Below are 12,752 nucleotides of genomic sequence, written 5' to 3' on the forward strand. Positions count from 1 at the left end.
AAGTGGAGGGGATATTATACTAGGTGATAATTGCGAAATTTTGATATTGTTGTCCCAAGGAATCATCCATGGTTGGAATTTCCACTTGGATTATAGTTTAGGTGGTAACACTCACTTTCAACCATGCTAAAAAAATCTAGGACCTTTGAGAAGCTTTAATCAATATGGAATGATCCCTACATCATTACACCATTCCTGAGGAAGGGGACATATTAACTTGTAGAACATTATGGAGAAACATCTAAAAAACCCTTTAACTAGACCTCTTTCAAACAATTCCACACCTGAGCACACAATCTCTACAATGTACATAGCATTAGACTCAACCATGTATGGCCATGCCTGTATTTTGTTCTGTGTTCAAGACATTTTGGGAAGCCATTTCCTCCCATCAATTATCATTTCTTGTAGATCAATTGTAGGTATAACTAATTACACTAGAATATATGTTTTGTATTTCTCTCTTGCATATTACAATGTTATTTATTGCCACTCTTTGAATTTTCCATAGGTTCGACCCCATTTTGGCAAAAGTCTTAGTTCCTCCAAGAATTTTTTTGACTCTTGTCAAGTAATAGTGCTCAACCTCCCACAAATTTCCTATTTTAACAAGTTCTTCATGTTACCATCCATGCCACTTCATCCCATAGTACCGAGTCTTCACAATCCATGCTTCCATAAATGAGCCTCATGCTTTACTCTTTGCACTTGCTAGCCTTTACTAAATAAAATATCAAGCAATTACAATATGGTTTTTTCCCTTGCTTTGAAATTATGCTAATGGACTTCAATTGTAGTAAACCCTCCTCATTAATTCCTTCCAACAAGATACACCCTATGTGCATTTTTTGTTACTAATGTTAAAATTCTTATGTTCTATGTTGTTACAATCACTTTAGCCCAATTCTTTTTTTCAATTAGCAATGACTTTCAAATTAATTTAATATTATAGTAAAAAATAGCAAATGTAGATAGAACAATAAATGTAATGAACAATAGAAGACAATCAAGAGCAATAAGAGACACATGATTTGGTTAATGACCAGGGAAAAATCCCACAAGAGGGGAAACCCTTTCAAATTATTCTTCTTATTGTATTGTCATAAAATGTTCAACAAAGAGACAATGATTCCATTCATCGACAAAAGAGTCAAAGTCAATTTTTTGACTATCCAAAATATCTACCAACTAATGTCCAATAGATGAGCCTAAAAGTCAAATATGGTCACCAAGTCAAAATTTCCTATTCTACCACAGTCAACAATAGCCAAAGATGCCCTAACTAGTCCAAAAGTCAATGGTTAAACTCCTTCAATAGATTTCGGTCAACAGTCAAAATACTCGGCCTTCCAAGCATGTCAAACCTTAGTCAAAATAATCCCAAACAACTTGATCAAACCCAGTCAATGAAGAGAGAAAGTTAGCGGTCAACATAAGTCAAATTCCCAAGAAAACCTCGATCTTTAAGCCAAAGAATGCAACCTCCAAAAATAGATCCAAATCAGGTCAAATAAAGTTAAAGTGATAAGTCAAAGTTAGTTAATGAGCCGGTCAAATTGTCCCAAAAAGAAGTCATCCTGGTGGTATACCCTGGAAGGTCAAAAGCCCTGTAATAATGTCTAATTGCATTTTAAAAGGAGTTGGGCTTTCGGGACCAGGGGACCTAAGCGCCAAGGCATCCGGGTTCCAACTCAACAATAAGTGGTGTCATTCTCAGCATGGAGTCGCCAAGTGGCAGTGGGCCTTCCCCCATTTCTCAAATATAAATGATTAAGGAGCGACCACATGTGGATAGGATCACTACCCATCTCGAAGAAAACCTCACCAGAGAGGAGTTCTAGCGGATAAACAAACATGATAGTTAATCTAGCACTTGCCCCAAAAAAATTAGAGTCAATAAAGTAGCAATCACAAATCAACGATGGAGATTAATTCTGAGGGTTTGATCCTTGCCTCAAACTCTGCCTAGGCACCCCATCGGGGAAGATAAGACAAGCCTGTCACCTGTCATGCCAACGCAGAGACTGCGTCAGCCACTGGGACTATTATTAGGCAAGCGTGGAAAGCGAGAGTAGCAAGCAAGTGCGAGATTAAATTGATATATATATATATATATATATATATATCTCCTCTCTTGTCTTCTGCCTAATCCAACTCTGCCAAGCGTCTCCCCTGCGCCACCTCTTCACTTTTCCCGCCTAAATTCCCTGTGAACCCACCATTACACCCTACATGTCGACTGTTGCAATTTAAAACTTTCCCATTTAAAATCGTCCCATGCATATGCCACTCCATCTGTTAGCACATGCATTCACGAGCTACCTCCGACTGATGACCCACCAACTTAAGGACTTTTCTGCACCATCAACTTCCAGGTTCCTTCGCTCTCCAAGTAATTCACAATTCCCATGTCCCTATATAATTTGGCGCCATGCTCTAATTAAAAAAGAGCTTATTAAAAACCCCTACGAAACAACAACCAAAATCCTCGAGCCACATTGAATCCCTCATTGACACTGAAGGTGAAATTCATGATTCCTTCTGCCCTTTAAACCTATCTGACCATAATTTCAACTTCTATGGCCGCTACCTAGACAAGGAAGACTCCTTTTGAGTCATCGAGTAAGGATTGTACCACTTAGTCACCCTAACGACGTACCATTTCCCAAAATTCATATCCTGTCTCATGGCCACATTCGTTAAAGAGAAAAATTGTTGTATTTCCTCCACCGGGGAGACAATTCTAGAGGTCACCCCTAAATTGATGCTTAATGCCTTCCTTTATCCAAAATCCGCAAAATTGGAGAAGTTCACAGAGACCACACTCTTATACAAGTACGTTAGGCTCTCAGTTGGAGAGAAACGAGTCTTTCACCAACTAATCTTGGCCCCAATTTCCTGTCAACTCATAAACCCTTCCCATTTCCCTATTTTTAGAGTATGTGTAACCTATCTTGTCCATTTCTCTATGGCTATTTAGTGATGATGAGACAATGAGTGTCTCTAAAGCATTCTAAGGGCTTTTGCATATAAAGTGATGAAGCCAAACATTGTCCTAGACATTCCCTCTTTCTTGGTCGAAGCCATCAACTTCCAGTGCGAGTAATTCCTCATAGCCTCCTTCTTTAGCTATTACTTCATATTTTTTTACTTATTCCTTCACACTCTTGTGGAAGAATTCGAGTACCTAGGCCTCAGCCTTGTAGACTCCCATGAGAAAATGAAATTTGTGGTTGATTGGGACAACTCTTTGAAGAAGAAGCCCAATAATGAGGGGCTTCCACATTATCTCTCTACTTTCATAGCCACTGCTTATAGAATTATCAATAAAGTCTCCCCTCTTAGAGTCTTTCCCCAATAGAGGAGGCTTCTTCAGTGCAACAAATATGCTAGGGTGGGTGACTAGTATTTGTTTGAAGACTACACCAAAATCAGGGTATATGGATCTGAATTGCCTCCTTACGAGCTACCCGTATTCATGCTCGTGAGAATTTTCACCTTCGACTTCATTAGGCAAAGCCTAAACACTGACTAAATTCATTTTGTCCCTGCCAAAAAGGGGTATATTTTTAAATTTCCCATGACCATAGGTTCCTTCATTGTGAACTCTAGATAGGATTTTGAGCACGTCGAACTTATGTTAAAGGAGTTGAACTTTGAAATGGGAGAAGTGTGGAATTATGATCCTCGTGGTATTATTTCTAATAGAAGGAAAGGCATCCATGCCTCTGCTTACGAGCATGAGTCTAAGCCAGAGTTAGAATGGAAGGCTAATCTTGATTTGTGGCCCATCAATACAGAGATGGAGATTGAGACACCAAACACAAAGGAAAAATCCCAAAAAAGGAGCAATGATGAGGCAGGGGGCACTAAGATGGAGGATGCACCTTCGGCTAAGAAGGCGAAGATTCAAAAACGGGCATAAGAGGAAATTGAGGTAAAATTGATTCAAAAGAACCTTGATCAACCCAACTTCCAAGTACAGCTAGAGAATCCCCAACAAGCTGCTACCTCCAATTCAATTGAGGTAGCAATCCTAGGTTCAGTTGCGAGCACACTAGTAGTAGGCCCTAAATGGGAGGAGGGACAACAAACAGAGGAAAGGAACATGAAATTTATAGATGAAATGTTAGCACAATTGGCCTCTCATTCAGTGCCATATAAGACCAAGATCTTGGCTTCCATGGACCTATAAAGAAAACAAATGAAGTTCTTCTTGCATCACCCTTCTAGTACAATCCCTCCCCTCTAGACCACAATTCAGAATAGTGGACCTGTCTTTAGACATGACTAGTGTCCTCTTGCAGGATAAAATTAATCTACACAAGCAGGCAGGGGAGATTATATATAGCAAGTTAAGCAAATGAGCCTTGACCATCACCAAGGCTAAGAAGCTATTAGAGAAAGCAACTAATAAGGTAAAACATGAGAAGGCAAACTCAAGAGTCCTTCATCTCCAAAATGAAGGCTACAAGGAATTGATTATCAAGTTGGGGATGGATCCCAATGATATGGTTGTTGTAGATTCCATTATTAAAGGCTCGCAATTGGAGATATAGTCACTGGGGCAACAACTTAAAATGCTTGTTGCAGAGCATATATAGACTAAGAAATTGGCACATCTTGAAAACCAGGGACTTGATTGAAAGAAATAATGAAGTGGTAGCACTCAAGTCGAAGGTAGTTGAGATGTAGCAAAAGATTGATTCCCACATCAATGCGGTGGTTGTGCCAAATAACCCACGAAATCACACTGAGCAGTTAGTTAAGGTGTTCAGAGAACTGCAACAGTTGGAGAGTGAACTTAAGAAGATCCAAACCAACTTGGATAATACCAAGTACACACTAGAAAGTAAGGAGAAGTAACTCAAGTCCACCTAGGAAAGCATGGATCAAATGAATAACATGTACCAATGGCACAAGAACAAATCAAAGCTCTAAAGTACAAGTTGAAGGGCCCCTATCGAAGCTAGGCAAACAATCTAGGATGAAATCATCTCTGAAATAAAGAAAATATGGGAGCACCTGAAACTAGTCACAAAACAGAAAGCTGTAGTGGAAACCACTAAATTCTCTACCCTATCATCCAAAGAGGAGAATGCCAACACTGTTGAGAAGTTTATCAAGCTCCTTAATGAGAAATCAACTTATGAATTGAGGGTGATACACATCATGATAGGCATGATCATGGAAATCACCAAAGTAATTCAAAAAAAGGAAGTGAGGGATAAGGTTGAAACATGTGTGAGTGAGTTGGGAACTAGAGAATTAGAGTGGGCCTACACAACTATTGGGATTTCCAAGGACAACTACCAATTATTAGTCGAGGCTAAGAGCAAGGTAGAATCATCACATGAGAAGACCGTCACTCTCAAGGGGAGGACCATAGTGAACTATTTGTTGTGGCTTGTGAACTCTCAACTATTGTGGCTTATGAAGACCTTGTTTGTTACTAGGCCAAATAGCGCGGAGCTCACAAATATAAGGATGGCCTATAGTACCCTTATTCACACTCCCATGCCATACCTAGTTTAATGGCAAAGTCGTGACCAACTGATCAACCCACAACAAATCCAAGTGGTAGAGCCTGGGTCCATTTCTAAGGATCAAGCGAGCCAACATTGAAGATCTTTTTTTATTCAAGATCGTGATATATCTTTTCCATTTTGTAAATTTTCTATATATTTTAGTTTCAAGAAAGAATCAAGTTGTTTTGTAAAGATTAGAACAATTAGGCCTTTGACATGCTCGCACAGTTGATTCGTTTAGATCGGTGACACATTAGGAGATATTTTGTAACTATTTTTGTTAAGACTCTCCCTATAAAAGGGAAGAGGAACTCATTTGTAAGTGTTCGATTTTCATGCTAAGAGGCCAATATTCTACAAGTTTTGCAATTTTTTAGGCTTAATGATATGTGTGTTGTTCTGAAAGACTAATGAAGAAGCTTTCAGTGATTCCAAGCATTGGTATGTGAAGTATGTGTTCCTGTCTCTGTTTATCATTTCCATTGTGTTTCTTTCCTATTAGAAGTCGTGTAATTGCAGTTGTTGGAACTCAATCTTATATGTCAAATTTATCTATGTCATGTTATGGTAAATGATACTTGTAAATGTAAGATTGAAAGACTTAAAATGCGCTCCATGGTTTCTAATTTCATTTCCTTTGTCTAGACATTATTTTGCTAAGATTTAGTGCACATGATTCTATATCTAGCCCTCTGCACCATATTTCCTTCTTTTTTCTCTTCCCTCATCTATATTAAAACAACTAAAGAAGCTTCACTATTTGTGTGTAGGCCACCATGGCCAAACTTTACTTCTTTGGAACAAAATGTTGTCAATGTGTGTAACATGTTTGGTCTCTGAGTATGATTATTGAACCAGATTCAAATCCTTTTATATTTTCAACTCTTGAGCAATAATGATTCATCTACAAGAGACTCTATGATGTCTTAGGCATTGACCCTTCTCCTCAACCCAAGTGTTGTCTCTAGGATTGACAATAATTACTATGTGTAAAACACTTGTCATCTTATTGATTTAATCCTAACATTTTTATTTCTCAATATTTTTCATAGATCACATTGATTAATAGGAAATCATTATGAATCTCTCTCTGTGTCTATGCTCCTATCAACACCATCAAATTTCATTCTAGGAGTTTCAATTAGAGGCTCTAAGTACCTTGGCTACCTTTCCCATTATGGACGACATTTATTGTGTGCGGCACGGATTTTCATTGTTGGTTCTTAACTATATAGTTCCTTCAAATGTTTTTTGCCAACACATTTGTTCACATCACATTAGTTTGTACTCAATACCTTCACACCCATTATCATCATTGGTGGGCCACCTCACATTTAGTAGAGTTTTCATTGTCAACACCTCACAAGATGATTTCTTCCATGCTTGACCATAAATCATCATTACATAGTGGAGGATTCACTTGTTATGATGAGAGTGTTTGATAACCATCTAAAGATTAATAAACATGCATAATTTAGTTTCCTATAGTTTTTGAGGCATCATTATGGGTTTCCAGTAGTGAGTTGTTCAAATGTTTTGAGCCCTTTCTTAGTGGGCTCCCTTTGTAGTAGTTTTGTATGCTCACTAAGGTCACAAACATTCTTTATATTTTAGTGAAAGGAATCATTGGTTTTAGATTTTTGATGCAATTAGCATCAAATGTATTGTGTTACATGTATTAGAGCTTTAAAATTGTATTTTCCTTAATCGTAACATGATCATGGGTATGCTTACCTCATTGAAGAAAACTATAACACATGTTTGCCTCGCATTTGGTTGTCTTGCAAATGACCTATCTCCTTCTTCAAGGTTAGGTCCACCACAATGAGGTTTTATCTATCCTTCAATTTCGAAATAGAGACTATGTTGTTTTTTGGTTCTACATTTTTATTGCTAACCTCACACATTAGGGAAAATTTGTTATCACGATATTTTTGCTTGTTTGTGTAGATGAAATGGTTTTTGTTGAAACCATTATTTATGATTATATACTAATTACACCAATTACATTGAGGTCAATAGAGTATTAGAACATAAGGAGTACCTCATCTATCGACAGAGAATCAAAGTCAAATCATGTAGTTGGCCAAACTATTAGCTACATGACGTATCAATGATTTAGGTCATGCAATGCATGTCAACAATCCTTCGATACTCACATAGTTTTCTTGTACAAAATCAATGCATGAAATAACATGATCTTCCATGCAGACTTGAAGAGGAGAAAGGCTCAAAACTTGACATTTTGACCAATTGTAACAAAGTACTAGAGTTAACAAGGCAATTGCATAGCTAAATTGGGAAACATTTTCACTCCCCTTGCATAAATTTCTACAACAAAAAGATCTTAAATCCATGGGTTTCTCATGGGTCCTAGGAGTACAATGAATGTAAAATTATGTTGCACAAGCATATTCCAAGATTTAGCCACTTGCTACTTCAAGTTCATAGCATCTCATTTGTATTGACATTGATATTCTCTTAATTTGCTAAGGGGAGAATTTCTTACAACTACTGCTATAGTTCATAAAGAGAGCTCAAAAGAGAAGAGGCCCCTCTTGAAAAGAAAGCTCAAAGGTCATATTCATGGCTCCTCTCAAGTGCTATTGTTCTTTTATGTAGTTTCTTCTCCACTTCTTGCTAATACAAAATTTTGGGTTCCCTTTTCTCCATCTAGAATATGCATTTCAATGTTTATTACACCTTTTCACGAGTTTGATTTTTAACCTATTGATACAATAAGGTACTTGTAGTGTTTTTACATGTTTGTCATTTTGTGCAAGATCATTGAGGAGACTCCATTACATGGATTTAGCTTCTCTTGCTTCACAACCTACAATAGTGTGCAAAGGCATTACTACAAAGATTTACTTCACTCATTTTTTAAAATTTATGATATTCGTATATCAAGGGAAAGAAACAAGTTTGCTCTAAATATTCATGCGTACACATTTCAATTTTTTTTGCATCGAGAGCCCCAACATGTTCATTAATTTTTTTTAGTACACTTGTATGCCAAAATCACCTACACAAGACTCGTGGTGAGGGACCCTAAGTGCTCATGGACCCAATCAAAGGCTTGCACCCCTAAATAAACCCATAAAGTTAGAAATGCCCCAGATAAGTGCCCCAAGGGTCAAAGTTAATCAAACTAATGATAAGGGATATAAATTAAGAGAGAAAATATAACCAAGGGTCCTACCAAAGTGTGAGGCATCCTTAAGAGGTCAAACATCTATGCTAAAGTAGGGGAACTCAAGGAATATGATTCGCCATAAAAGGACAATGTAGAGCACCATTGATGGGTTATGCATGGACACTAAACAAAAGAGGGTCAAACCCTCACCTTCTTGATGGGTAGGCATATATGAGTTAAAACTAGAAAATCATATGCTAAAGAGACATATAAAAGTATAAATTAGGCCAAATTACAAAATAGAAAGTTACAAATATTATACATGCTCATACATATTCATTAGACTAGCCTTATCATTATTGGATAGGGAATATTGCTAAGTTGGAATTTGATATTTAACGTTAGGTCAAAATGGGCGAATTTATTTATTAGTGTCATGTTCGTAGAGCTCTTCTCTGATATTGAGTTTTTGAATACCAAAACTTGCAAACTTGCACAATTTGTGGCCATAATAATTATGGTTTTTTCACCTCATTTATTAAGGCACTTCGAGAAAGAGATTATGGGAAAAATTATTGGAGATATTCCACTTATTTGATCATGGGTTTCAAGTGGGCTAGTATTGATCAGGTGCTCAAAATTCAAACTTGTTAGAATGGTGTGGAACCTAAACGACCGCGTAGTGCTCGTCATCCTGAATCCAATGCAACTCGCTTTGCGCGAAACAAACACCGTATGCTCCCAGAAACGAGATCTGTTCATTTTCCCAAACAGGTAAATTTGGTGCAGGCGCTGACAGGGATGCTGACTGGGCATCTGTATAGCCCAGCCAGCAAAAAGAATATTCCTTGGAATATTCTATGGAACATCCTCAGAATATTCCTTGTAGGTGGCGAATCAGAAGGTGACAAGTGTCAGTGTTTCATTTGTCCATGTGTTTTGGGTTTGGATCAATAAGGAGGTGATGTGGTTAAGCCGGAGGCCGCCACATGTCCTCCTAATGCTAAATCAAAATTTTATTGGCAAGACAGGTTGGAGGCGAGGCTCAACCCCACGACCTCCCACACAACAGACCAAAGTACTAACCACTCCGCCTACGCATTGTTTCTTAACTAACATATCGCAGGCGGGTCGACGATTAAAGAATTGACCCCAAAGCAAAGCCAGGGTGCGATGTGATAATCACAGTCGCACATCGCAATAGGGAAAGGTTACAAAATCGGCCCTGATAGGATCAGGTTGCGATTGCGATATCACAATCGCATATCTCACAATGAAAGTTACGTTATATGAATTACCCTGGCTCCGCCGATTGCGTTATATCCTAGATGCGATACAGATTATACTGTAGTTGATAGTTTTGTCGAGTCCGCCACTTATCACAATCTACATTGCCCACGACACGTTCACAAATCATAAGACCCATCGATTCTCGCCAATTGCGATTTGCGATGGAGTTGTCAGAACCATCGCCTTAACCGCAAGACCTAACCACCTTGTATGTGACCACTCGGCCTTAACCACGAGATAGGCGAGGAAGTTGACGGGACCGCCAATTTCAACAAAACTGCCAGAATTAACTCCAAATAATGAATTTAACTGGCAGTTAGCCAGATTTGGAGGAGGAAATTGTGGAAAGACTGGCAGAAGTCATAACTAAGGCAGTTTTCGACCAAATGAGGAGAAGAAAGAGGTTGGGGTACCCATTTTGAGTATTTTGGACTCACTGGAGTAGGTTTCAGAAACATTTGAGCATTGTAAACACATCTTTTTACACTTTGGAGCATAATAGAGAGGCCCAAACCATTAGGAGATGAACCAAGGAAACGTAGCCAAGGAGGGGTGAACTCCTTTATCATGTTCCTGTTGTAATGTGTTTTTGATGATGTTTCGTTCATGTTTATGATGCTATTCAATCTTTTATTTATGTTAAATTGCTCATAAAAATAACATAAAAACTCATCATTTCACTTGCAAAAATTCATGAATCCTTAAGCACAATGAAAGAATTTTGTTTCTAATATGAGGAGGATCTTAGCACAACAATCTAATGTTCTAAATCAGATCATTTTGGTATCAAAGCTCTAGGTTTTCTTTGTGAAAGAAGGATTTAACTATTTGCAATTTTATGTCATGCTTACAAGGTTAAAACTCAAAAGAGGAGAAGGGAAGCTGGTTGGAAGCCTTGAAGTTGGATCAAGGGGAAGGAGAGAAAGGTTGTCATAATCTCTAACAATAGTTCGGCCTCGAGTTGTAGTTGAGACCCTAGAGATAATGTCTCATGAAGGAGAACCTACAAAAATGAGAGAATATGTGAAGACCTTCATAAAGGCTTTCTTTGACATGACAAAGATGGTGAAGGTCCTCTATGAAGAGAGGAATAACATGTTACAAGGGGAAAGTTCCAAACCTCCCAAAGGATAAGGTTCTTCAGGAGGAGGTAATGGAAATGGAGACAAACCTCCACCCTTCCCACTATCTTCTTCTTCTTCACAAGCATCTTCACCCTCTTCCACTAACACAACCCTTACTCATACTCATCATCATACTTCAAAAGGAACTGGTAAATCACCTTTTTTAAAACTTGATGTTAAATTTGAGTTGCCCATGTATAATGGTGAAGTGAATGGAGTGAAGCTTGATAATTGGATTCTTCAGTTAGAGGTCTATTTCAGGATTCAAAACCTTCAAGAGAATGACATAAAGATTCAGTTAGCTTCCTTGAGAACAGAGGGTGCAACACTAGTATGGTGGGAAATCAAAGACCCAATAGGAGATTAAAAAGCATGGTAAGATCTCCATTTCTTGGAATGATTTCATTGCTGCAATCAAAAGACAATTCTACCCTCTAGCTTGTATGTAGAAACCCATCATGAATTGGCAGAACTTTAGACAGCTTAAAGGTCAAAATGTGCAAGATTACACCCAAGAATTCAGGAAAATGGCTTTGATGTTAGGTGTAGATTTGCAATCACAGGAAACATTGCTGAAGTACATAGGGGGTTTACAAAGTTACCTTAGGCATACTATCTTAATTTTTAATCCCAATAATCTAGACGATGTGTGTGTGCAAGCCACTCATCTCAAGGCAAGAGGGAAGAACACCCCAGAAGAAGGTAGTCAAAAGCCATTTAAGGGTAAAGAGAAAGAAAAGGGTTTAAAGGGAAAGAAAATTGCATCCATTAAAAAGGAAGGAGAGAAAACAATATGTAAACATTGTTCCAGAGAGGGTCATGATGAAGCTCATTGTTGGAAGCTTAATCCCGAAATGAAAAAAAAAAAACAACAAAAAAGGAAAAGAAAAGACAGTTGTCGTCATTCAAGAGGATTTGGGATCCAATTCGGGTGAAGAAACTAAAACTACAACCATGGGTATAAAAGGAAAATAATCCATTGCTAGCACTAGTATATCAAATTTTCACACTAGCACTCCAAATGAAGAAACAAGGGTTGAATTATTTCATGTGAGAATAATCTCGAAAAATACAAAAATCAACAAAGTTTTTGATAGTGGGTCTCAAGCTAACTTGATATCTAATGACTTAGTCAAACAACTTAATCTTGAAACCATTTTACATCCCAAGCCATATCCATTGGGTTGGATATGCAAGGAAACAAACTTACAGGATACAAGAAAATGTATTCTTTGTTTTGCAATCACAACAAACTTCATTGACGAAGTTGAATTAGATGTTGTATCGATTGATATATCAGGAATTGTTTTGGGTAATCCTTACCTCTATGATAGAAAAGAAATATTCTATCATCATGAAAACAAGTACCACTTGTTCAAGGATGGTGTGGAGTGAATTCAAGCAAGAATTTAGTGCTTCTTATGCTCAAACCCAATGTTGATATCTATTATGCAACATTTGATGGTTGTGATTCAAAATTAAAAACTAATTTGGTTGATGTAGTTAACCATGATGATGAGGTGTTTCAGAAAGCAAAAGGATTTCCTTCCAAGAGGAGAATCCAACATGAAACACCATTGCAACAAAAGTGTCTTCTTCCTAACATTGACATGCACAGGATGTTAAGAATGGAAAGTGAAAAAATAACAAAACAGATCCAGGGATTGTTGAATA

This window comes from Pinus tabuliformis, chromosome X (genome assembly GCF_031772625.1).
Source record: "Pinus tabuliformis cultivar Carrire ecotype Pingquan chromosome X, CPIR1, whole genome shotgun sequence".
NCBI lineage: Eukaryota > Viridiplantae > Streptophyta > Pinopsida > Pinales > Pinaceae > Pinus > Pinus tabuliformis.